The sequence below is a fragment of the Protopterus annectens genome, chromosome 15.part0 (genome assembly GCF_019279795.1).
Source record: "Protopterus annectens isolate FY-2018-M chromosome 15.part0, PAN1.0, whole genome shotgun sequence".
Taxonomy (NCBI): domain Eukaryota; kingdom Metazoa; phylum Chordata; order Ceratodontiformes; family Protopteridae; genus Protopterus; species Protopterus annectens.
In genome coordinates, this window is record NC_056749.1 from 643,128,808 (window position 1) to 643,156,281 (window position 27,474).

At 40.8% G+C, this 27,474-nt stretch overlaps 1 long non-coding RNA gene across 1 annotated transcript in view; it reads left to right on the forward strand.

The window, feature by feature from the left end:
• Positions 1–27,474, forward strand: part of LOC122789972 — an 843,188-nt gene that overhangs the window by 111,881 nt on the left and 703,833 nt on the right. The gene's annotated exons all lie outside the window — the stretch shown is intronic.

The window sequence follows — 27,474 nt, forward strand, 5'->3', positions numbered from 1 at the left end:
GTTTGTTAAAGTACATATTCTAGTGTTTTGTACTCTGGGGGTGTATTTGTTTGTTTGTTTAGATACTATGACTTGCACTTTACTACTCTGTTCTTCCTGCTGCAACATAACTAGCATAGTTGTTATTGACTTCATATGCTGTAGACTTTATCTACTGTGTTTTAGTTTATGCTGCAATAAATGTTGTGTTGTAGGACAACATTTGATTTTACACTTCAATTGTGGTTCTTAATAGATATTACCAGATGTGCAATACAGGACATTGGTCACTTAAAGTGCATTATTTTAAAGCTGTCCGGTGTGGTTGTACCCTATTATTCATTATTATTTTTAGTCATTCCTACCCACATCCTGCTGCTTGTTTTTTTAACACCCCTCTAACTGGTTACTTCTTAAGGTTAATAGAAACTTATCTTGCCTTGTTCTACTGAATTTCTCCTTTACCTAGTACATACTCACACCAACAGCTCTTCTTTGTTTTACTCTCTTTCTCTATCCTTAAGGGTACTAGTGAGTCACGCAATTAGACCATTGACTTAATACCATTATAAGTCAAATTTGAGGTCAGCAAGCATGAACCTAACCTCTTCTCCATCCAAGGCTTCCACTGAACACCCATTTGTAAACAGATCCTGAAACTTAAATTAAAAAAGGAACTGCAGACTTGAGAAAATGTTTTCCTTACAAACTGCAAAGGCCTATTTGTACAGGTGTGCACACTTTCTATTGTATATTGGGGTAAACTTGCAATGTTTGCAGTGTTAGGTATAACTGGATCCTGTTGATGAGAAATTAAATTTATTACCGCATCTCCCCACCCCATTCTCTGTATCATGCTTTTTCAGTACTGTAGGAGCTCTCTTCACCAGGGATGGACTGCTGGAGAATGTAATGAAAAACAAAACTATCTTCTCTGGACAGGAATCCCTGCAGTAATAGGCTGGATTGGTTCTACCAAGACTATTCACCTTAACATCATCAACTTGTATTGTGTGTTCTTTCATGGGGCAAACTTGTTTTCAGGTATGATCCAGAGTCCTTCTCTGACCATCCTTTTTAATGTTGTGTAGATTTTATACATTTTTATTAATGTGGTAATGCATCTTGGTTTTCAACTGCAGCCCATCAGCAATTATAGGTTCATAGATAAGTACTGATCAATCAGGCTACAGACCATTACAATCATAGCCAATAAACCATATTCAAAAAAATTCACTAAAGCCATAAGTAGGGCAACACAACGGAGACTGGCAGAGAATTTCAAGCTAGCCATTCAATCATCCAGGTTCACCTTGAAGGTGTCAGGGGTGTTACTCTGCTTGACATGTAGTGGAACTTTGTTCCAGAGATAGGGACACATGTGAATATAATTATGTCCCACAAATGTATATTATTTATCTGTTTGTGAAGGTTTATTTCCTTTAACTGGGTATTTGAGGAACCATTTGTTCTGTGAAGGAACAGCAGCTCAGAGAGGCTTGCATCTTTCATGGTACCACCAAAGAGTTATAAGAAACTGAGTACAAAGAGATGGCTGCTAGTCTGTTCTCACAACTTAGAAAACATAGCTGCAGTTTATTTTATTTTGAATTTGTTAACCGGGGTAGAGAACTGATTCCATCTGATCTATTTCAGTCTCATCCCAGGGTAAACACCCTAGATACATGACATTATTATACTGTACAGAGTAAATGACAAAATGCAATTTATACATATATTATATACAAAGTAAATATCATAGTGGTCATGAAGGTTTAAAGGTAATCATTAAATGACATTATATATAGAATGACTGAAAAAATACAATATTTACATGCATTATATACAGGGTAGAAACCAGAAGTGGCATGCTGAAATAATCACAATGCAAAGTAAAGTCAAGGTATGCAGAGGGAAGAAAGGCGTGAAGAGGTGAGACATAGTAGTTGCATTTTCAGAGTCTTGAAATGTGTTTTTATTTGTGAATGGAAAATGGGGAAAGAGGAATGATCTTTAAGAAAAGAAGGGAGAGTCCCATAGTTTGGGACCAAGGGCTGACAAAGCATGGTCTGTGCAGTGAAGGAAGCATAGTTTAAGGGGGGTTAAAGGAGAACATGAGTGGGTAAGATTTCTAAGGTTGCATCAGACTACAAACATTAAATATATTAATGTGCAAACATTGTAGATGAATTAAAACAATTTCTTCTGAATCTTGGTAACTATGAAAAAACTTGGATAATCAAAGTTCTTGTCTCTTTCCAGTTTGAATTTTGATTTGTATACTTGGGCAGGAGTTTACAGGCTTTGATATGTATTTAGGATAACACTAATAAAATTGTTCCAGGCATTTCTTTTCTATTAATCCAGTAAATAGTAACATATAAACTAACTTAAACGTAAAGCAGTAGCCTCTAATTTTCCTTGAATAAGTAGTTTGGAGCAAAATGTAGGATAGTTCACCACCATGACTACTTCTCAATAATGAGTCCAAATGTTTTAGTTCATCTTCTTGGAGAAAAATGTATATTATTATTTTTTTGTCTGATAAATGAGTGTAGTTGTTACCTATTTTTTCTACACAACTAAATAATAAAAATATTTTGGAAAAAAAACATGCAGCTGATTCCCCCCCCCCCCAAAAAAAAAAAAAGAACACTGTTATGTTTCAAATACCTATGTCTCGGACTAAATCAAAGTCTAAACATTCGGAACCATATAGAACATACCAAAGTAAACATCCACAAGTTGCTATTTTAGTCTTAAACAATATTTCACTTTCTCCCATACAGTACATTAGGACAGCAACTGAAAATGGAATCCTTCAAGCCAGGAAAGCATATAGGCTGCCAAAAACTCCAGCATCTAAAAAATCCTGAATTCTCTGTGCACAGCCTCTAACAAAATGCAAAGACTGATTTCACTAGTTCCATGTCATGGACACTATTTTTCTGTCCAAGATAAGGCTGTCTGCTCATCTAGCAGGAAGTATCTTCCTTAGACAAGACAGCAAAAGCCTTAGTTCCTATCCAACAAATGCCCCATCCCTGCAAACACCATGCATGGAAATCCAATGATTTAACCACAGCTTCTCTGTCCTACTGTAGGATTCCCTGCTGCCTAGTTAAAATAAAATAAAAAAATATCCCGACTCCTGCACAAAAGTTCATTACAAAAAAAAAAAAACGCAATAAAGGAGCAGAATGCTATTGCTTTAAACTAAAAGGAGTCACCTGATAAATCTGTTTGTTCTTCACTAATTATTTATTACCTAATACATCTAACTAAACCAATCAATGCTTTCTTTCTGTTCAATTCCTTTATTCTTACTGATCAAAACATGCTTGTGCTAAATTCTCACTCTTACCAATATAACAACAGGGGCAGAAATAGCAATTTTGTTGTTAATTCAAGGCCATATGTACTGTGTAAATATATATCCTAAAATTATACATAAAATAAAATATAAATTAGTTATCAGCTCTTTTTATTTCTCTTTTAAAATGTATTTATCACAACAGTCTTTTTTTACTTTGCAACGCAACTTTATTCTTCTACAACATATTGATGTTCATAAGTGACCTTTATCATGAAAGTTATGTATGTTCATAGGTGTGTTCTAGGCTAATGGCCCTGGAGCCTTTACAAGCCTAGCCTATAGGATTACCCTGGCATCTTGCCATCTGACCTTAGTTCCCTGTGGCTCTGTTGAGTAGAGCCACTGGAGTGATCCCCGGGGTGAATTTTCTATTTCCCATCCACTCATCAAGATTTCTCTTGAAGAAGGCCAGCGAGGTGCTCTGTTTGACATGTATGGGAAGTCTATTCCATAGCATGGGAAGTCTCTGTGTTATGAACCTGTCCCTCCAGCACATTCTGCTGATTGTGGTAATGAGGTTGAGGTCTCTGGAGCATGTAGTGTGGCTGGATTGATATTTCTTTAGATGTAGCATTTTTAACAGAGCTGGGTCAAACATGGCTTTGTAAGTCAAGCAGAGATCACCTCTAAGTAGGCGATATGAGAGAGAGAATATTTGGAGTTTTCTGAGTCTTTCCATATAGGACAAGTGTTTAAGGCCTAGGACCCTCTTTGTGAGGTACATTTGCGACCACTCCAGTTGTTGCAGATGTCTAGTGAGGTACATGCCAAATGGGGCATTGTACTCAATGACTGGCCTAATGAGGGAAGAGTAGAGTGAGACAACGACCTCTTTCTTCCTGGATGTAAAACCCTTAGTAATGAGATGTGCCACATAGAAGGACATTCTGACCACAGTGGCAATGTGGTGGTCAAAAGAGAGGTTACTGTCAGCCTGTGTTCCCAGATCTCTCATAATACCTTCTGTGTTGAATGGACTACCATCGATGTGGTAATTCATGGTAACTGGGTTTTTTCCAAAGGGGATGATGACACATTTTTTGGCATTGAGCTTAAGGCCATGGTTTTGACACCAGTCGTTGGTCTCAGTGAGACCTTTCTGTAGGATGTCAATATCACTTGGGGAGTTAATAATAGCTCCCAACTTGCAATCGTCTGCAAACTTTGTCAGCCAGAGTCCCTTCGTGTTGGCCTGGACTTCAGAGAAGTAGATACCAAACAGGAGAGGACCCAGGACCGAGACCTGTGGGACTCCATTCATGACTGGTTGGTAGTCTGACTCAGGGTCAGCTACTTTCACACTGTGGGCTCTCTCTCTAAGCCAGTTTGCAACCCACCCGGTGATATAGGGGTTGACGCCTAGCTTAGTGAGCTATTCTGTGATTCCTGAGTGGGGAATGGTATCAAAGGCCTTGGCCAGATCAAGGTAAGCTGTATGAACCACCTTGCCTTCATCCACAGCTCTGGTGACTGACTCAAAAAAGTCGACCAAGTTGAGCAGGCATGATCTACCCTTCACAAAACCAAACTGTGTGGGATCTAGAGTTTGGAGATTCCCTATATCCTTGCTTATTAGGTCTATGATGGTGCATTCCACAGCTTTGCATATCAGACTCATCAGGCTAATGGGCCATAGTTCCCAGGGTCTGTAGTTGCTCCTCCTTTGTGGAGAGGGATGACTGTAGCAGTGCACCATTTGGTAGGGACAAAGCCTGAGGTGAGGCTGTGACTGAACAGGACACGCAGGTGAGGTGCCAGTTCACTCTCTAGTTCATGTAAAACACAGCCAGGGATATTGTCAGGTCCCATAGCTCCTCTATTCTTGGTCTTGGACAGTGCTGTTTTCACCTATGCAGCAGTAATACTGGGTGCCTGGCAATCTACTGGTATTCTGATTGGTCCTTTGGGGAGGGAGAGAGGGGGGTAAAGTTGGCACTGAATCTGTTGGCCAGTATATTGGCAAAATCTGTTGGCTCGGTATAGGAGGTACCATTTTGCAGTAGCTCAGAGCAAATCTGGGTATTGTCACGAAGGTTCTTTACATAACTATAGAAGGCCTTGTGGTTGTCTTTACTATCTGCTGCAGTTCTGTTTTCATAGCTAGCTTTAGAGGATTTAATGAGGGATCTCAACTTTTTGTTGAGGCTGATAAGGGAGTTTTTCCAATCTTGGGACTTCACCTCAATCAGCATCAGTTTCCTCTTTTTGTTGTACAGTTTGTTTATGGCAGGGGACCACCAGATTGCCATCCTTTTTTGGAGGCAAGTATCTTGGTTCTATGGGGTATGGTGAGATCCATTCATTTGTGTACGTGTTCATACAGTGCATTGGTGTATGATTTGGCGGTCATGCAACTATTCTCCATTTGCATGAGTGCCGTGAAGTTAGTCACTTCTGTTTTTAGGAGCCCAAAGTTAGCTTTGGAGAAGTTTTTCGTGGTGGTTACTTTTGGGGTGGGGGGTGGATTTCCAGATTTCCAAGGTGATTAGTTTGTGGTCGGATCTAACCAGGGAGGAGTTGACTATTGGTGTAGAGCAACAGTCACCCATGTTAATAATGACCAGGTGAAAGATGTTGCTACATCTAGTTTAGGTAATAATGAGCTGGCCAGGGCATTGGAATTAATGAATTCCAGGGAACAGGCATGTGTATTGGTACAGGAGTAGTTTTCATAGTTAATGGAGGGGTAGTTGAAGTCACTAAGTATGAGAGTGTTAGGTTGGACCTTAATATTCTCCAGAGTGCTTAGGAACTTGGAATGGGAGTCTTGGGACATGGTTAGGGACCTATAGCAGGCTACGACCTGAATGGCTGTCTTACCCAATGTTAGCTGCTCCTGAAGTATCTCTGATGTGTTATGTTGGGCCACCAGTCTGGAGGTGTGCACATCCTTTATGAATATGGAAACACCACTGCCTTTGGAGCTTCGGTCCAAGTTCTGGGGCTGAAAGGTGTGGAATGAGTTATAGCCTGGTAGTGCAGGCGTGCTTTCTGCTGCCTTGAACCAGGTCTCTGTTACAGCACAAATGTCAATGTTCTCCATTTTAAGGAGTGCTTTGAGCGAGTGCATTTTGAGATTAAGACTTCTAGCGTTGAGCAGCATGACCCTCAGACTGCATTTGTTTGTAGCTGTTACGGTGGCAATTTGGTCTTTGAAACACCACCTAAAAAAGGCACTATACGGGTGGTAAGAGCCTTGGCCAGTATCCAGAAGCCCAAGGGTGACAGATGCAGACCATCTCTGGCAAAGCATTGAGGTCTGTCAATCATGTCATCCCAGGCAGACAGATACTGGATCCCCTTAGAATGACACCAGAAACTTAGCCAATTGTCTAAATCAATAATTTTCTGCTTGTACTGTGGTATAATTCTGGGTGATGGTAGGATACTGCTCAGGGCTAGGGTTATACCCACCTGGGCTACATAATCTGAGAGCTCCTCCATGTCTCTTTTCATGTAGTCCAGGGAGGTACGTCTCAGGTTATTCACACCCACATGTACAATGACAGAGTCATCTTTGTACCTGTTGCTGAGGTACCTGAGTGCATGCGTTATGTGTCAGATCCTGGCACCTGATAGGCAGCTGACTGTTAATTTCTCTTTATTCAACCTAGTGAGTGGGACATCAGTGTGCCTCACTATCGAGTCACCTATATCTAGTGTGTTGGGCATGCTGTTCTGCCTTAGGGGCTTTGGTTGAGTGGCACGCTGTTTAGGAGAGTTATGTGTCTCATGATTAGTGTTGTGTTGTGCTGGTCGAGTGCATTTCTGCCTCGGAGGCCTCTGCTGTTTGGGTAGATTTTTACTGAGAGCCTCCACGAAGGTGGGTATGTGGTTTGTGTTTTTATCTGAAGGCAGTGCTGGTGTGTGTTCTGTAGGGCTATGTGTTCCATGTGGTGTGGTGCAAGTGTTGACCTTCTCCTCTTGACCAGCTATTCCGGTCTTGGCTGGAGAGTGCATGGCTTCCAATTTGGATATATAAGTGCATCTCTCGCAAGTCTGAGTGTTGGGAGGTAAGAAGAGAGGGTTGTCGGTGTACATGAGGCAGCTGCTACATTGTCTCCGGATGCCTAAATTCACCAGATAAATAGGAGAAAGCACATGCCTGAAGGTGTAGGCATTAATAGTAAGTACTGGAGTTATTTCCAGCTAATAAATGATGCTGAAAGCAAATGTGAATACATCCGGCCCAGAAACTGCACTTTTGTACAATAATTGCTACAAGAAGTCTGGTAAAGTGCTAGACTAATAAGCTATTAAAAGTGCAGGAGAGGAGAGAACTAGCAGATCTAAGGGAAAAATTTAAGAGCAGACTTTGGCACCACTCAGAAGCTTACAAACAGTCCTGGATACAGCACATCTGTATCTGAACTAGACTAGTTACAGGAAAGGCGGGAAAAAACTGCAAACTTGGGCTTTTAAACCAGAAAGTTGAAAGAGATGGAAAAACTGTCCAAATGGCCAATAAACTACAATTTCTGGGCCGGATGTATTCACATTTGCTTTCAGCATCATTTATTAGCTGTTGCTCCAGGGCTGAACCCAAAATTAGTCTATTTCGATTATTGCTCTAAACACACAGACAAATAACTAAATAAATTAAGTAAGATAACAGAATAAAAAATAATTGTTGCTGTGGACAGTGTCTTCTCCCACCTCTGGCAGATTAATTTATCTTGTCTTCTGCCAGAAACACTATTTGGTGCTTGGTAGTCACACCCCTGCCCTACCCCCCACCAGAGACTGCCTTTTACTTTATTATAAAAACAAGCTTCTTTAATTTTCTGCCAGTACATATATGTATATAGATCTCTCTCTCTCTCTCTCTCTCTCTATATATATATATATATATATATATATGGGTCTAGGACTATTCACTTAAAGCACATTTCACTGAAAGTCAAATGACTGTGCACAAATCACTGAAAGCTCAATCACTGAAAACACAATTCAGTGAAACACATTTCACTGAAAGTTATATATGGCCTTTTCCCCACTGTAGTGCTACCCTGGAGTTAGTATATATAGTAAGGGGGTGTGTGGGGGGATATATATTATGTTCAGAAAAGAGTAACTTATTGGAATTGCAAGTATCCATGTATATAGTTCAAAATATTTAAAATTGGTGGGGGGGCAGTGCCCCCCCCCCCTTACTATATATATATATATATATATATATATATATATATATATATATATATATATATATATATATATATATATACTAAGTCCAGGGTCCATGTGTTTCAGTGAATTGAGCTTTCAGTGAGTTATGCACAGTCAAATGTGTTTCAGTGAAATGTGCTTTCAGTGAATAGTCCTAGACCCATATATATATATATATATATATATATATATATATATATATACACATACATACATATATGAGATCCGGATATATGCTCAACTAGCCTATGTCCGAATCACAAAACATTCAACACACATATACGAAAGAACTTAACATTGACAAGCGCTTCCATGTATGTGTGCCTGTTTTGTAGATTGGACTACAGTGCGGGTAAGGGAAAATTTCCTTTTCCTCACTGTAGTGCGATCTCGGAGTGAGACTAATAAAGTAGGGCGTGTGTGGGGGGGGGGGGTGCAGGGGAGCAATGTCCCCTGCAGAAACGTAGATTTTTTTTTGAACTACACATACACTGAAGCGCTTTTCATTGTTAAGTGCTTTTGTGTATGTGTGTTCAATGTTTTGTGATTCGGACATATGCTAGTTGAGCATGTGTCCTAGACCCATATATATATATATATATATATATATATAGAGAGAGAGAGAGAGAGAGATAGATATGTATATGCATTTTTTTATTTTTACCACTTCAGTTTAGAAATCTTTATGTAAATAATGAAAGATCACTGGGTAAGCAGTAACCATAACTCTCAACTTCTTTTCTTTAGAATCGGGGACAACACCAATAATAATTTTGAGCGAAAAGCTCAAAATCAAGGACATTTTTAAATATTACTATAATCCACTGGACATGCATTTTCTGCACAATAAGGATGAACCTCTGGTATGATTAATTGACTGTAATCCTCTATTTACAAGAAAATCAAACATATTTATGAGGGATAAGGCAAAACTCCGAAGCAAAATCAAGGGCATTCTGGTAACTCAGGGCAGTTTAGAGGTGTGATATTGATATTTGCTGCATTTAGACAACAGAAGTCAATGTTTAATTTTACATAGCACAAAACAATGACTTGTGCATCCATGACCCTTTACTATGTGACCATGAGGAAATCAAGACTGCATGCCAATGAACAGCACTTGATTTCACTTCTGGGTTTTGGTAGGAGGTTATACTCTTGTAACATTTACAGTAATTTTTAGTAGTACATTAATTGTGATAAAATATTTAACCCTATATGGTTTTGAAGATTGATAACTTTTTCTAACTCTTCAGTTTAAAATATTCATTTTCATAATAAAAAAGCATATATTTGAAATCGGAATTATTTTGCATGCTATGTTCTGTCAGTTCACCTGGCTGCTGAAATAATTTTATATGCCAATGGTTTAAATATCAAGATAGCTGGTGTTGGCCTTGTGGTTACCTGTATATTTCTTTTTCAAAGAATTCTTCACATTAGCAATCCATATACCCATGAGGCTCAGTGTTATGCCATTTGCCTGTGGCCATGATGGAGGTCATCATTTTGTGACGTTTTTCATGTGTTACAAAACTGTTTGAACTGAAATCTGGTAACAGGCCATTATCAGACAATAGAAAGTTTGGTATGAACATTCTGGAAAGGCTGAAGTTAAAGTATTAGAAGATGATACTGGTGTCTTCAGCTGTAGGGTTGAGAATCTTAAATGTTTATTTTTCTGTGTTTGCACACAGACTCTGTTTAATTGGCACAGTGAAGTGTACATTGATTTCTGTCCCAGCTGCTTTTCATAGTGCAGAAATCTAGGTAGGAGTGTTTTTGCTTTGCTAGGTTTTGATTTGGCAAAGTTAGTCATTTTGTAAAACTTTGTGTCATCTCACTCATAATTAGAAACCAAAGTTTGGTTCTAAACCTTGCTTTAGTTATTACCGTGTCTATTTTTTTTTCACTTTTTACCCCTTTGACCATCAAGGCTTCCACTCAGATACCTCACTATCTAATTTATTCCTCTATGGTGATGAGACTTTTAACCCATTGATTTCTATTGAGACATATGTCAGGTGGTAAGTATGGTATTGTCTTTCATGGTGGATTAAGTATTTTTTGCTGTTTAATCCCTAACTTCCTGCACCTGCCCAGTAGGTGGTTTTGCTGAGGACATGAAATGTAGCACGTTGCTGGACTGTTTCTCAGTTATGCAAGAAGTATAAGCCTGAAGATGCCCCAACCTGCACAATTCAGGCAAACATGCACATTTTTTGATCTTCACTAGGAAACTGTGTGTGTGTGTGTGTGTGTGTGTGTGTGTGTGTGTGTGTGTGTGTGTGTGTATAGCACAGATGTGTATTCTGCCTTCCTTTCTTGAGAAAGGTGAGTGGGCGCTGCCCCTTCATTTCTCTACCTCCCCATGTTGACTTCAGCATGCACCCAAGTTATTAAATAAATTGATATTACAGGATTGTAATCAGTGCTTTATTTCTCTATGCCAATGGAGCTACCATTACCACACTTAAATATGTCATATGGACAATTTCTATGCATCTTTTTTAAGTATTAACTGTCTAGTTCCACTTAACAAGAACAACTACCATTAGCTGAAACAGATATTTCATATTTACTCTTCAAATAGCTTTTCATATTGTTAACATGTAGGTCATTCCCTTCCCCAGTGCCATTTATTAGACACGCAGAATTCTTTTACTTACTGTAAAACTGTCTTTTTCTGCTTCATTTCCTTTTTCTGCAAGGGGAAATCTTAATATTGCATTTCATCTTGTATTATTTGTACAATCTCCAGAACGTCATCATGTTTCTCTCTCTGCTCTTTTGTAACTTTTGTATGAAATGAAATGTAGGAAGCCATCTTTTCTGTTCATCTCACATTCTCTACTCTGTGCTGATAAAGTTATAACCTCTGTGATCACCTTTCTTTTGTCAGTACAGAATATGATTTGAACGTATTAAAGTTGCCTTCTGTGGGTTAGGGACAGTTTCTAACATAGAATCATTTCCAAATTAATATAATTATGAAAGTGCAGAGGCCTGCTTTAAGGTTTGTGCTTGCTGTATTGTTTGTGAATAGGTGTTCTTTAAATTTAATAAGTTGCTTATACAGGTAAATATCTTTTGTTTTGCATCCTGCATTTACCTTAGGATTGCCCTTAGTCCTATGGAATAGCTATGGTATCCCCTTCTAATAATGTCTCACACTGTGGGTCAAAGAATGTCATCACTGTATCTGAATTTAAACTTTGCTTTAACTGTTCAAGTGTGTTTTGATGCCTCTGAGGCCATTCAAACGGAATATTTATATGCTAGTCTACTAAACACTGAGATGCAGTTTGTTTTACCCAGCAACATTCTTACTTCATTGGCATTGTTTAGTGGGATATGTCACCCATGGCTCTTACTTTACTAGGGTCTAGTGACATTGCATTGCCTAAAAATATAAAACCACTAAACCATACCTGTCAAGTGTACCTCATTACGAGGAACGTACCTCATTTGGGGTCTTAATGTTCCTCGAAGTTCCTCAAAGTTCCACATTGAAAGAGTCTGTGACACATTCAGTGTTAGGATTTTTTTTTAAGTGAAATTCATGGTAAATAGAAATTAATCATATTAATTCATTAAAGGATCTTCTTTAAACGTAAAACCAGCACATTTTAACCATTCTATGACCTTCCTAGTCGAAGTTGTTAGTAAGCCATTAGTATGTGTTCCACATTTTGCCCATTTGTTCCACATTATGAAGGTGAGTGTTCCTCATTTTGGAGATGGAAGGTTGCGAGCTATGCACTAAACTTAAGTACACTTTTTCCAAATTGATAGTCCAGTTTGTTTAACATTATTCCATTCTTTGTGAATGTTTAATACCTGTTGTTGTGTGCTATCATGTTAGTTCTGCAGCCTGCCCCCAAACCAATTATATCATCACTGTAGTTTCTGTAAATCATTGTTTCTCAACTAACCTGCTGCACAATCTGCTGGAAAATTCCTGTTGCAGATCTTTTTTTCAAAACCAAAGATCATTCTCTTGCACCTGATGAATTCTTCATATGTAGAAAAGGTTGTAAAGCACCCGTGTGGGTGTAGTTCAAGTAGATTTTGGCATGCCAACATACCTTGTTTAATAAACACCTTTGATCTATTAAGTTTACTTATGATGTCATTGACTAATGGAGTCGGATCTCTCTCGCTCTCACAATTGTCTTCTTTTTTACTCCTGTCTCCACACATATTCTTATTTCTTCCAGCATTTTTGATTTTGGATACGTATCTATGGGCATGACCATTAACACAACCAGTCATATTTTCAGTGATGACCATGTTCTTTAACTTTTTTTAGTACATTTTTCACTTTCTTCCATAAGTAGAAGGGGATTTGCCTGAATAGCTGAAGTCTATATGGTATATTTTGATCCATTTGCAGGTTAACATGACAATTCTTTCAGCTTTCCTTTGCCTTCAAATAAATCAGTGTAACTTTTTAAATGGATATCTAGCCTATCGCAAAGGCAGACACTTTTGTTTGTCTCACAGCTGAAGCTATTAAATATCTCTTTCACAAATAATGACCTTACAGTTGGACAGCTTAATAAGCTAGCTCCCATACCTCAAAGTACTTATTGTTATCATCTCAGTTTCTTTTACTTCTGTCTCAGTGTACCCTTTCATGGGTAGGGATACCATTAAGCTATATGTATATATCTTGGAAGTAGCGTTCTGTACCTTTGAAAAATGTAACTTGTTACTATGTTTACTAAAGCACCAGAAAATATTAACATTCTGACTTCAGTACTCTTTATTTTTTTCATTTTCTTGTGGTGTTATATTATTTTCACTTATATATATTGTAAAAACATTTCTGAGTTGTGCAAGTCACTTTCTGGCCACACTAAAAGCTCTCCTATAGGTGCCATCTCTAGTACCACTATCAGTGCTAACACCTTCCAAAACTTTTTCACAAATTCATACCTTACTCTTCATTGCAAAAATCCCCAACCCCTTCTCTTCGCCCTAATTCTATTCTCTCATAAACCCTCAGAATCACCCATGTGAAACCATAAATAGTTTAGCTCCCTCTGTACATTTCACTTAAAATCCATGCAATTTATAGCTGTTTATTCTCTCCTCTCAAAACTTCTTGGCTCCAGTTATTTAAGATGTATATCTCTTTACAATAAATTATTTAGAAAGGTTCCTTCTATATAAAACACCTATTCTTATATTTTATTATACAATTCCTCCTCTAAAACGTGCACGCTGATTGGCCAGCCCAACCAGCGTGCCCGTTGTAAATCCCTCAATATACTAACGAAAAAAGGTCCGGTCGCCCGGACTTTTTCCGTTAGTATAAAACACTGTCTCGCTATGTTAAAAGAGTTTAACATAGCGATACAGGTTTAAAAAAAGCAACGCAGATCTCTGTTGCTTTTTTTAAAGCTGTCTCGCTATGTTAAACTCCTTTAACATAGCAACACAGAGTGTGTAAAAAGCAACGGAGATCTTGCGATCTCCGTTGCTTTTTTTTTAAAACCTGTCTCGCTATATTAAATGGGTTTAACATAGCGAGACAGCTTTAAAATAAGTAACGGAGATCTCCGTTGCTTATTTTAAAGCTGTCTCGCTATGTTAAACCCATTTAACATAGCGAAACAGTAAAAAGCAATGGAGATCTTGCATTCTCCGTTGCTTTTGCCCACAGCTCTGATGTACTGCATAGGCATGCGCAGTACATCAGAACTGCCGCGGAATACCAGACAGCTGCGGAAGGGCAGCAAAGAGGCATTATACAATGCCATTATTTAAGAAAAGTAATTATTTATTTTCTTAAATAATGTCATTATATAGTAATAACCACTTCTGGGTGTGGGTAATGCGGGATTTAACCACGGTTGTCTTTGTTTGGTCCCTCGGGCTTCGCCCTTGGGACCAAACCACGCCAACCGTGGTTAAATCCCGCATTACCCACACCCAGGCGTGGGTTATTGCTATAATATTTCCCTCCTTTCTGGAATCATTTTAGAAGTGGAGAAAGCAGCTGCCCTAATACTCTTACCAAAGATTGCAAATCCCACTCTTTCAAAATATTGCCAATGAATAGCTAACATACTATCCAAAAGAAAAATATTTGAAATGTTTTAATATAAATAAATCCTTTCACAACTTGTGTATTCTCACTTACTGAATAAATCCTGGTATGGATTCAGGGCAGTTTTTAGCACTTCTACTACTTTATATCTACTCACATATTTTTGTTTTTAAAGTGTGCATGAAGACCTTCTCACAAAGGATATGTTTGTCAAAGTAAAAAGTGTATTTGATTTAGTGAATCACACTCACTAACTTTCCTGTTTTGCAATTTAGTAAAACAGCTTTTACTACTGAACCTCTTTCTTTAATTTTAATATTATTTAAAAATGGACCTTTCTCAGTTCATCCTGGAAATATGTTTTTTTGATTTCTTGTACATTGTAGTCTACCATAATGATTAGATGTTCTTCGTCTCCCATTGCTGCAGTCCTTACATATGGGTAGTCCGCTGTCCACAATCGGCCCGAATACCAAAGGGCTAGAACCGGCGTCGGTCATCGGCGCCCGAGACTGACGTCAGTACGTGCCAGTACAAATGCGCATGACCGACGCCATATACTCAGTCTTTCTTGCCGCGTGGTCCTAAGCAGAAGCAGCCTTTTGCAAGTGCCGTTCGGCATTCTGGAATTGTCGGTTTTTGAGTTTCAGACCGGAGACCAAGTTGGGCTAAGTACCCCGTTGGGGACACTTTTGTCTTTTTCTTGCCTCAGTATTGACGGATGTCAGAAAAAGTTAATAACTGTATTTCTTGTGGGAAACAGATTCCTCATAGGGATTACCATTCACTCTGTATTCCTTGTTTAGGGCCTGAGCACGACGTGGTTGGGTGTCGCTTTTGTGCTACTTTTAACAAGCGTACTATTAAACGTCGGTTGGACTGTGCTAAGCTTGTGTTTGGTAAACGTTGTAATTACAACATGCCGTCGGATTCTCCGACACCTGGTTCTTCTAAGAAACGCAAAGAGAAGGCTTTGCGGTCCAAACAGGATGAGTCGTCCACTCCGGACGCCGGTTCTGTAGAACCACCGAATACTTCAGCGGCTCCTTCTGAAAGTTTACCTGAGTCTCAAGGGGAGCCTTTGTTACTACAGGAAGTGGCTTCTCCTGTGTTAGGCCAGGCTGAGGGTGCTTCTCAGATGTCGGTGGTTCCCTCCCCTCATAGGGTAGTTAGGCCTCCTCCTTCTCAAAGCAAAAGCCATTCTAAGTCTAAGTCTGCCCCTGCTGGTGCTAGTCCCCAGGGTCCAGCTCCTAGGAAGCACATGTTAAAGATGGCTGAAGATTTGATAACTTTAATTAGGGTTTCTATGCCCCCTGAGAAAAGGCCCAGGGTACAGACAGAGTTGGAGGGTTTGGTTCAGTCTTCCAATGAGTCAGATTCTTCTGTGGAAGAACTTCAGGGTTTCCCTCCCTATTCTGATTCGGAGGCTGAGGACAGTACTCCCTCTCGTCCCCTCCAGAAGATTTTTCTTTCTCTGAAACTTTGCATTCCATGAGGGAACATTTCAAATGGGAAGGCCAGGATTATCCTAATTCTCGTAAAGGGCTAAGAGAATTCTTGTTTTTGCCTCAGCATAGGCCCTTGGCTATTCCTCCTGTACTGGATGTTGTTCAGGATGTATTTTCTGAGGCTGCCCTTAACCCAGATTCTCTGCCTCCTGCCCCGGTTAAACCAGATAGATACTACAGGGTTCCGGAAGCTCACAAGTACTTATATAAGAGTCCTAGGGCTGATCCAGAAACTATTACTCAAGGCCCCAAAGGTGTTAGGGCTTCTGTGGTTAAGAATCCAGTTCCTCTGGACAAGGATGCTAGGGCCCTGGATAGGTGGGGTAAAAAACTGTATACTTCTTCTACTTTGGCTATGAGAGATTTAAATTGTCAGTTTCATATGCTCAGGTATCAAAATTATTTGCTGGGCCAATTGAAATGTAAAGTAGATGCTTTAGCTGAAGGTATTGAATGTAAGGAGCTTCAGGATTTAGTGCATGCTTCAGACCAAGTTGGTAAGCATTCCTTGCAGTGTGGTTTTGATGCTTTACAGGCTTCTTCCAGGGTGGCTGCTACTAGTTCAGTTGTTCACAGGTATGCCTGGCTTAAAGATCAGACCTTGTCAGAGCATGTTAAGGCTCGAATTATGGATGCTCCTCTGCAATCTGATGTTCTTTTTGGCCCTCCAGTAGAGTCAGTTTTGAAAAAAATGGAGGAAAAAGCTAAGTCTATGCAGACGGTTAAGGACTTTTTACAGGTTCAGCCCCCTAAGTTCAGTAGAAATTGGCCTGCTAAGGGATGGTCTTTCCCCTCTTCGGATTATCAATCTAGGGGCAGGTCGAGGCGAGGTAGAGGTAGGGCTTCCTCTCAGGGCCCTGTTACTTCTAGGGCTTTGAGTTCTTCTACCCTTTCTGCTGGGGAGGGCAGGGGTCAGTCCTTTCGGAAACAGACCCAATGACCTGTGTCTTCAGCTGCCGGACTCTGCCCTGCTGGCAGCTCCTCTAGGAGGAAAACTGGGACTTTTCAAAAGGAATTGGCATTTGGTTACCCAAGACAAATGGGTATTGGACATAATAAATCGAGGCTACAAATTTTATTTTCACACATTCCCTCCTTTCAAAGGTATGCCGGATGTGCCTCATCAGCAAAGACTGGAAGCACAGGCACAAATTTCTTCTCTGCTTCAGTTGGGAGCAATACAGGAAGTACCTTCTGCAGAAAGGGGCACAGGGTTTTATTCCCGTCTTTTCTTAGTGCCAAAGAAAGGAAATACTTGGAGACCAATTCTGGATTTGTCCATTCTAAACACCTTTCTGGAAATTCCAAAATTCAAGATGTTAACACTGCAACAGCTGTTACCTATGTTGGGCAAAGATCACTGGATGGTGACTTTGGATCTCAAAGAAGCCTATCTTCACATTCCTATCAGGCCCAGTTGCAGGAAATTCCTGAGATTTCGGAATGGGAATTTGCATTATCAGTTCTCTGCATTGCCCTTTGGCTTGTCTACTGCGCCCAGGGTATTCACAAAAGTCCTGGCTCCAGTAATAGCTTTTCTCAGACTAAAAGGAAATCAATTATCCTTATCTGGACGACTGTTTGATTCTGGCTCAAGGCAAGCACGAACTTCTTCAACATCTGCAGTATGTAATGACAGTTTTAAGATGCCTAGGGTATTCTGTGAACGAAATAAAGTCCAGTCTAGTACCCTCACAAGAGATGTGTTTTCTGGGTGTAAAACTGAACACAGCTGCTCAGATGGCATTTCTTACCCCGGACAAACAAAGAAATCTTCACCTATACTTCCAACAGTTATCAGTAATGTCCAGGCTGACTGCAAGGACAGTCCTTCAAGCCTTGGGGTTCATGGCATCTTGCATTCTAGTACTTCCCAATGCCAAACTGCATATGAGGAAGCTGCAATGGTATCTCAAAAGCGTTTGGACTCAGCACAGCCACGATTTGGACACTGTCATTCGGATTCTGCCTTGCATTCAGAAAGAATTTGTGTGGTGGGCTCAGGAATGTCACCTAAACAAGGGACTCTCTGTGACCCAACCAGAGGCAAGTCAGATATTAACGACAGATGCCTCGGAGTCAGCCTGGGGAGCTCATTTCACAGGAAAATGGATTCAAGACCTTTGGCCCCCAGAGCTGCTTCACTTGCATATCAACATGAAAGAGATGCTGGCAGTTCAATTTGCTTTGGAAGCATTCAAGGGCCTACTTCAACCAGGACTGGTGTTGATTCGAACAGACAACACAACTGTCATGTGGTACATCAACAAGCAGGGGGGAACTCATTCTTACCCTCTTTGCAGACAAGCAATGCTGTTATGGGAAACTGCTTTAAATCTGCACATCACTCTTCGAGCACAGTTTCTGCCAGGAGCACAAAATTCTTTAGCAGATGTTCTGAGCAGACAGATTGTGGATCCTCATGAATGGAAGTTGGACCCTCAGGTATTTCTTCAGTTGACCATGGCTTGGGGAACTCCAGACATAGATCTGTTCGCTTCTCCTCTGAATTTCCAACTGCCACTGTTTTGCACAAGGCTGTTTCATCCAACAGCCTGGAAAATAGATGCACTATCCTTCAGTTGGAGCAACCTTCATGTGTATGCTTTTCCTCCCTTGCCTCTTCTTCCAAAGGTACTGTTGAAAGTCAGGAGGGACAAACCTTGCATGATCCTTATAGCACCGGATTGGCCTCGTCAGCATTGGTACCCTCTGTTGAGGAGCTTAATTCATGGGACACCTTGGCCATTACCACAGATTCCTCACTTATTGTCTCAGGAAAACAATCATTTACTCAATGTCAGGGTGCAATCCCTACACCTGACAGCCTGGCGCATTCTGTTTTAAAGAAGGAGGGCCTTCAGCTCCCTCAACAAGTTTTGGATGTTATTTTGGAAGCCAGGCGACCTAGTACTCGAAAGGTTTATGCTGATAAATGGAAGATATTTTTTCTTTGGAGTTCAGCTAAAGGCTTTGATGTCAAATTGCCTAATTTGAGTTGTGCTTTGCAATATTTGACTGTTTTATTGGACAAGGGTTTGTCCTTCTCTTCTGTAAAAGTGCATGCTGCAGCTATTTCTGCTCACTATGATTGTGACCCTCCTTTGTTTTCACATCCATTGGTTAAACAGTTTCTTAGAGGGGCAAAGAATATAAGACCCCCACGAAGAGCTCCTACTCCTGCCTGGGATCTTAATTTTGTTTTGGAAAAGCTGACTCTGCCTCCTTTTGAACCTGCAGCTACAGTTGAATTGAAGTTGTTGTCTTGGAAGACTGCTTTTTTGTTGGCTGTTACTTCTGCTAGAAGGGTATATGAATTACAGGCCCTCATGGCAGTGGAACCTTTTCTGATTTTTCACAATGACAGAGTTTCCTTACGTAATAATCCTACTTTTATGCCTAAAGTGATTTCTAATGTGGCATTGAACCAATCTATACATTTGCCTACTTTTTATGCTAACCCCCAAAATAAAGGGGAAAAAGTTTTGCATTCTTTGGATGTACATAGGCAGTTAAGGTATTATTTGAGCAGAACCAAAGAGTTCAGAAGATCTCAACAATTATTTGTTTCTTTTGCTTTGACTTCACAAGGGAAAGCTGTCTCGAAACAAACTATTTCCAAGTGGATTGGCCATTGTATTGCTTTTTGTTACTCTCATCATGGAAAGGATGTTCCAGTTGGCATCAGGCCTCATTCTACTAGGGCTACGGCCACCTCTACTGCTTTTTTGAGAGGGGTAGCTACTAAAGACATTCTAGAGGCAGCTACTTGGAGTTCTGTACATACCTTTACAAAGCATTACCATTTACCTCTTTATTCTAGGTCTAGGGCTGGGTTTGCCACTGCAATCTTACAGGGCATGTTAGCAGCTCCTAATGCTATTTAGTTGGCCAGCCTCCCTTTTTTCCGTTGCTCTGGGATTCTACCCATATGTAAGGACTGCAGCAATGGGAGACGAAGAACATAGTGCAGTTTTGTACCTACCATAAATGTAGATGTTCGAGGATCTCCATTGCTGCAGTCCAATTTTCCCTCCCTCCTTCCCCTTTTTAGGTTGGGTTTTGGGTGGTGTTTTTTGCATTCTGGCGTCTGAGGCAAGAAAGACTGAGTATATGGCGTCGGTCATGCGCATTTGTACTGGCACGTACTGACGTCAGTCTCGGGCGCCGATGACCGACGCCGGTTCTAGCCCTTTGGTATTCGGGCCGATTGTGGACAGCGGACTACCCATATGTAAGGACTGCAGCAATGGAGATCCTCGAACATCTACATTTATGGTAGGTACAAAACTGTACTTTTTTAGTCTAAGTATCTTCTAACCTCTTTTTTTCTTACATTATGAGGAGAACTTTTTTTTGTGAAGAAAATGTTAACAGTACTGAGTTGGAGAACTTGCAAAATAACAAAATTCAGTTTCTGGTTGAATTAATGCAAAAGAGTAGTCGGTTTATCTAAAACCAACTAAATTGTTACTGGTACACTTTAAACGCTCTTCTACACTTCCACTCTACAAACATATGACCCCCTGAATGAGGACTAGTGTTCCTTTAGATATGTATAAATATAATGGACAATAGCTAGACTTTGTTTTGTTGCTTTTGCCATCTCAAGTTGCCTTATAATCTTGGCACTCATTTCACATATGAAACTTCTAAATTTATTGCAAAAAATACATTAATGCAAAAACCTGGAATATACAGACTATTGCATCTAAATAAAATGTGCTTTTTTTATACGTTTGACTGATTTGTGATGTCTTCATTGTTAACATTCAGAACACTTTCCCCATAACTGAAAAGTCCATCTTTATCATCTAAACAGCTGTATCTAAATTTCTCCATTTCTGTCAGCAAATCCTGCCTGTTTGTTTTGCTCAACTCACATACTATTGAGCAAAAAAAAAAAAAAAGAAAAACATTGAACCCCAAACAGTCCAAACTTGTAAATGAATTTTAACATGGTTCTTGCAGTAAAAGGAAAATTTCCTTGCTCTGCTGTAATGGCCGTTTCGTGATTTGATGTTTTTTGTTTGACATTCTGTAAAGCAAACAAAAGACGTTCAATAAAATGAAATGCAGCGTACTGCATACCAACTTTTGCCCATCACTGAAAAATAAAAACACACAAAGTTCTCCTCACCAAAGGTCCATTTTGCTAAACAACACAAATCCAAATAAGAAAGCACCGAACTACCAGGCTGATAGATTAAATGATAGCTTCTTTAATAAAACAACAGAAACAGGTAAGTAACTTCTGCCTTTCTTTGTTAAAATGGTGGATAGATCAAAATCCATCACTGGATTTAAACAATGCCAAGAGTGCAGCAGGAAAATGTTGAACTCCGATGGGCACGATATATGTGTATATTGTTTGGGTGCTCCTCATTTAGATCATGAGTGCTCTATCTGCCAGGTCAGTTATAGAGCTAGAATGTAGAACTAAGCTAATACTAAAATGGCTTCTTAAGGCCTCTTTTTAGGAAGCATTGTCCAAGGCCGACCAGTCCCCCAAGGCCTCTGGCTCAAAAACTAGTTGTTTGGTGCCCATCGGCACAAACATCTAAAGATGTAAATATCCTTCTGCTGGTTCTTCTTTGGAACCAAAATCAAAGGTTCCAAAAATTTTGGAACAGACTGAGCACCACCCACTACCTTCATGCCATCAACACCTACCACGATACTGGCACCAATAATGACTCCAGTGTTGGCACCAGCATCTTTAGTTACCACATTGGTACTGACATTTCCTGCAGCTCCGCAGCTCCTACCTTCTGCTCCTGTGCTGAAGGCCGAGACTTTCTCTGCACCCACTATGAGATATTCTCCATTGATCAACCCCTTTCTGGGTCAACTCCCTAGACCTTTCATAGAGAGACCTGACTCTCCATCTGGATTGTCCTTTCGCTCCACCAGAAGTCTTTCTGAAGTTGACATAGGGAGTTTGGTAGATCAGCTTCTGACAGCTAAGGGTCTTCCACCATCTTTTCAGTCCCCTCTCCCACCTGGAACAGGGGAATTCTCCCCTGGTACCCCTACATATATTCCTCCTCTGAGATTTTCTCAGGCTTTAGAGTTGTTGACTCCTACCACTCAGATTCCAATGGCCTTGGCAACAACATCCTTGTCTTCGGTTCTGGGCTTAGCTCTGACTCTCTGTGTACCATCCAAACTGATGGGTCCCCAGGATCAGGCCTCTGCCATCAGGTCCAGAGGGTTTGAGTTAACTCCTATTTTTTATTCAGAGCGGACCTTACATCTTCGGGCTGCACTGGCTGGGGGCATTTCCTTGGCTCCAGCTTTCAAGGTGGGTCGTGACCCCAGTACCGAGTTTGTCTGCCTCTGTTCTGGGCTCCCATCCCTCCTCAGGGGGGGGGGGGCTGCTGTTCAAGCTATGGAGAGGGCTTTGGTCACTGCTACTTAAAAAGAGTGGCCCCTGTGTTATTGGAGTCTCACCCCTTGACTCCTGTTTATCCAGAGCTTCCACCAACCTCCATACCCAGAAAATAAGCTCCAAGGATGTAAGAGGTACTGACCAAGGAACACCACTATTCAGAGTCCTCTTCAGATATTCCCACTGAAGAGTCCCCTCAGAAGAAATTGTGTAAGATGGAACACCTGGACCTGAAGAGTCCATCACCAAGGACACAGATTTTGATGAGGGGGATTGTCCACCCCCCCGTCTCCCCCAGAAGACATCTCCTTTGGAGACATTTTTGAGATACTAAAACAGAGTGGTAAATAGAAGTCCAAAGACCCTTCCTTTGAGGAGTCTGTGTACTTGGAAGCCTTTGGAGCTCGCCCATCTACTTCCTGGGTGACCTGTCCCACTGACGATCTTATTAAATTGATTGCTCAGCAGGCTTGGAAAGGCTCCTGAGTTGATAGAACTGATTCCCCGGAGATAAGATAAGATACTTTCCACTCCCAAAGATCATCAGTACTGAGTGAAAGGATTAGCAGTAGATGTCACGGTGGTAGCAGCAGCCACTAAAAAGGAACTGGCAGAGGAAAGTTCCAGTGTTCATCCCGCTAACCAGGAGTCAAGGGAGATGGACAGATTTGGGAAGCAGGTTTATGCATCAATGATCTTTACCATTAGGTCCTTCAACTCTATGGCACATTTCTCTAGACTCCAGAGGGATCTGGTCAAGGAGCTGTTGGATAGTCAAGCAGGAGCAGTAGCTGAGGGGGTCCAAGAAAAAGTGGACTCCTAGTTAGCTACCATGGAGTCTATTTCTAACTCATCCATGAGGCTCATTGTGTATGCAGCTGAAGGGGTGACCAGATCAGCTGGTTTAGGTGTTGCTATTCGATGACATGCTTGGATGCACCTGTGTGCATTTGTGGAGCCATTCAAGTTTTCCTTCATCAGTGCTCCTTTTGATGGATCCTCCCTGTTCTGCCCTAAAGTTAAAGAAACTCTATCCAGGTTTCTGAAAGCTGAAAAGACCCTGTCTGCAGTGGGCATACATTTTTCTGCTTCCCAACGAGCCTATTCCAGGAATTAGAGGAGTGGGAAGATGTGGTTCAAGAAGTCCCAGAGGCCTTTCCAGGATGCATGTGGTGCAGACTCCCCTCGGGGCAGAAGGTGGAGTTCTAATGCAAGATGCCATCATAGAGGCAAAGGTGGCCTGCAGGACCAGGGTTCCAGGGAGTCTTTCTCTGACCATCCCTATCAGTGCTCCTGAAAGGAGGCCTGATTGCTTACCTCTGGAGGCAGTTGGTGGAAGATTTTCTTTGCACCCAACAGCCTGGCGACAAGTAACCACAGATGCTAGGGTGTTAAGAGGTTACCTTATCCCTTTCAACCTTTATCCAAGAACTCAAACAAGACTCCCAGATGTTCCACCCAGTCAGAGGGACCAAGCAGCCTTGGAAATACAGAAACTGCTAGAAAATAAGAGTCAATCAAGAAGTACCACCAGACCAGATAGGATCATGATTTTACTCAAGGTTCTTTTAGTGCCAAAAAAGACGAGGGACTGGAGAGTGATTCTGGATCCCAGCATTCCAAACAGATTTGCTCAGCAGTCCAAATTCTGGATGGTCACAGTTCAGTTAATGCTTCCATTTCTCAAAGAAAATGATTCAATGTGCCCTATAGATGTGTATTACCACATAAAAATGGACAAATGCTCAAGAAGGTTTCTCCGCTTCTGGCTAGGTGCCAGTCAGTATCAGTTCAGGGTGCTGCCCTTTGGTCTCACCACAGCCCCCAGGGTGTTCACCAAATGTATGGTAGTAGTAACAGCTCACTAGAGACTGCATGGATTCTGGGTGTTTCCATATCTAGATGACTGGATCGTCCCAGCTTCCACCAGACATCTACTGCTGCAGGCAGCAGAATTCATCCTGTAACTGTTCCTGCATCTAGGCATCACTATCAACCTTACAAAATTTCAGCTGACTCAGTCTCATGATATGGAATTTAACAGAGCTGGTCTCAACATGCTGTCTTGTGTGGCCTCCTTACCTGCCTACAGATTATACAAAATAAAATCTCAAGTTCATTCTCCACTGTGCACAAAGTACCAGCCCTACTAGTGCTTCAGGCATTAGGGTCCATGGCAGCAGTGATCACTCTGGTCCCACTAGCGAGATTTCACATGAAATTATTACAATGGCTTCTTGCGAATTAGTGGTCCATTCTAACCCACCTGATGAACCATCCATACTTATCACCAGTCACTGCAAAAAGGACCTATCTGGTGGATGGAATCTGAACAAAGTATCTTGGGCCGCCCCTTTGTCCCTCCTCAACCCAAAGCCATAGTGACTATGGATGCCTCCCAGATGGGCTGGTGGGGCATTATCTGGGAAGGACAATCCAAGGCACTTGGTCCCTGACAGAGGCCAATCTGCATATCAACATTCTGGAGCTCAGGGGGATGCTGACAAAGTTTGCAGATGACTGCAAACTGGGCGCCGTAGTTGAAAACACATCCAACACAGATATCCTTCAGAAGGGTCTCACAGAAATGGATAACTGGTGCCAGAGCCATGGCCTAAAGTTAAATGCCAAGAAATGCATAGTCATACCCTTCGGGAAAAATAAGGTTACCCCTAGCTACCATATAGGTGGCAATCCCCTGAACACAGAAGTTGTTATTAGGGACCTGGGAACCCAGGTTGACAGTAGCCTTTCATTCGACACTCATATTGCTAAAGTAGTTAGGAAGACCTTCTACATTGCCCACCTTATCATGAAGGGATTCACATCTAGATCAAGGGAAGTCTTAGTCTCCCTATACTCATCACTCATCAGACCAATGATCGAGTACAATGCCCCATTCGGAATGTATCTGACCCGACACTTGCAGCAGCTGGAGAGGCCACAAAGTTCCTCACCAAAAGGATAAAGGGTCTCAAAATCTGTCTTATGCTGCCCGACTGAAAGAACTCCAGTTATATTCAGTTGCTTACCGCTTGCTCAGAGGTGACCTATGCCTGACATACAAGGCCATGTCAAACCCAGATTTGATGAACATGCTTCATCTCAAAAATCTAGATCCCTCAGAGCCACAAGGGCGGGAGACTTAAACCTCAACACGGTTATTAATAGGATGTGCTGGAGGGATAGATTCATCACCCAAAGACTCCCTATGCTGTGGAACAAAATCCCGGTTTATGTGAGGCAGAGCACCTCGCTGGCCTTGTTCAAGAGGAATCTTGACCAATGGATGGGAGATCGCAGATACACCCCAGGGGTTACCTCAGTGTCACTGCTCGACAGAGGCACAGCAAAATAATGGGCATAGTTTCTCCAAACTAAAGGGGTGGCGTAAGCCACAAAACTATGGGCTAGGCTTATAAATGCCCTTGGGCAGATAGCCTAGTATGAACCTATGAACCTAAAAGCTTTGTTTACACATTTATGATCAACGTAGAAACAATTACTTTCAAACACTGGTGGATGACTACTGCAAAAACCCTTAGTGAGATTTAAAAAAAAATACTACATGAAAAGTGGGATTATGTGCAGAATCCTTCTCACCTGAATTTCATGTATTCCATACTCACAACAGGTATTTATAATTTAAGAATGCTTCTAGTTATTTTCCATGCTTAATGCAGTACAAAAATCTGATGGGAAATTCTAGACCTATTCATCTAATGTGACATTATACATATTTCAGTCACTCCTGCAAATTCTTCAGATCCAATATATCAAGCTAAAATTAGTAAGAGATGACGTCTGATGTTCAAGGCAGTGATAATTGACTGGTCCAGTGATCACCTGCGCTCAACTCATGAGACACTGCGGACTGACTGAAAATGTGATTGCTAGTAGCTAGATGAAGAGCACAATAGCTGTAAAGGCTGTTCACCTACAGGATTGAGGATATGTTAATGAGCTGCTATATGTTAATGAGCTGCTTCTGTCATCTAGTCATGCAAAGTTTGATACCTTCAGACTCCACGGCCCAACTGTGTAACTCTGAGCAAGCCACTTAACCAGACATCAGTGCCATGCTGAGTCTGAAAAAGGTCCATGGAAGTCAGTGATCTACCCCAAAAACAAATACAAATAAAATAAATAAAGGAGAAGAACAGTAATGTCTCATATCCCTTAATGGAGAAACATGGCATGGTAGAGGAGGATACATAAATGATATACTGACTGCACTGCTGATTAAATTAGATGTATTTATAGCGCAATTCAATTATGCCTTATATAAGTGGTACATTTTGGATTATTAAACTCTGAGCTTTGGCCAGCTAAGACCTACATGAAATCAAATAAACTGGACGTATACGTAAATTTAAATAAATCCTTATCTGCACTTTTTTCAAATAATACAGCATTTAAATGTATTTATTTGTGTTGCATTGAATACTATCTAGCTGGAAGTTGTGGTTCTGTTTTTTCAGCTAATACTTGTTAGAATTCTTGAATAGCCAGTGATAAGTGGGGGTATCTGCACTTTTTTTCAAATACTACAGCATTTAAATTGATTTATTTGTGTTGCATTGAATACTATCTAGCTGGAAGTTGTGGCTCTGTTTTTTCAGTTAGCTTTTGCTTTGGTGTTAATTTTGGTGCCTTTGAAACTGCCCGCCCCTCTTGTAAATTTACATTTGGATACTCCTCCTGGGCCCATCTCATTTGCTCACTCAAAAAAAAAAAAATGTTTGCACTTTTTTCATCTGCTTTTACAGTATTTGTGTTTATTCCTACTTTATTTTGCTTTTGCATCATCTTAAAAGTACTCAATTGTATTTATTACTGCTTAGTGTAACTATCATTCTAAGCCTTTTGGTTTAAGCACTTGTGCTTCAGACCAGTTATTTTGCATTAAGAAGGTTCGTGGTCTGCACTCTTGTGGGAGGAGAGGCTGTACTCTGTCCTTCTGAGCTGGGAATTTCTGCTTAAAGGCTTATAGTGC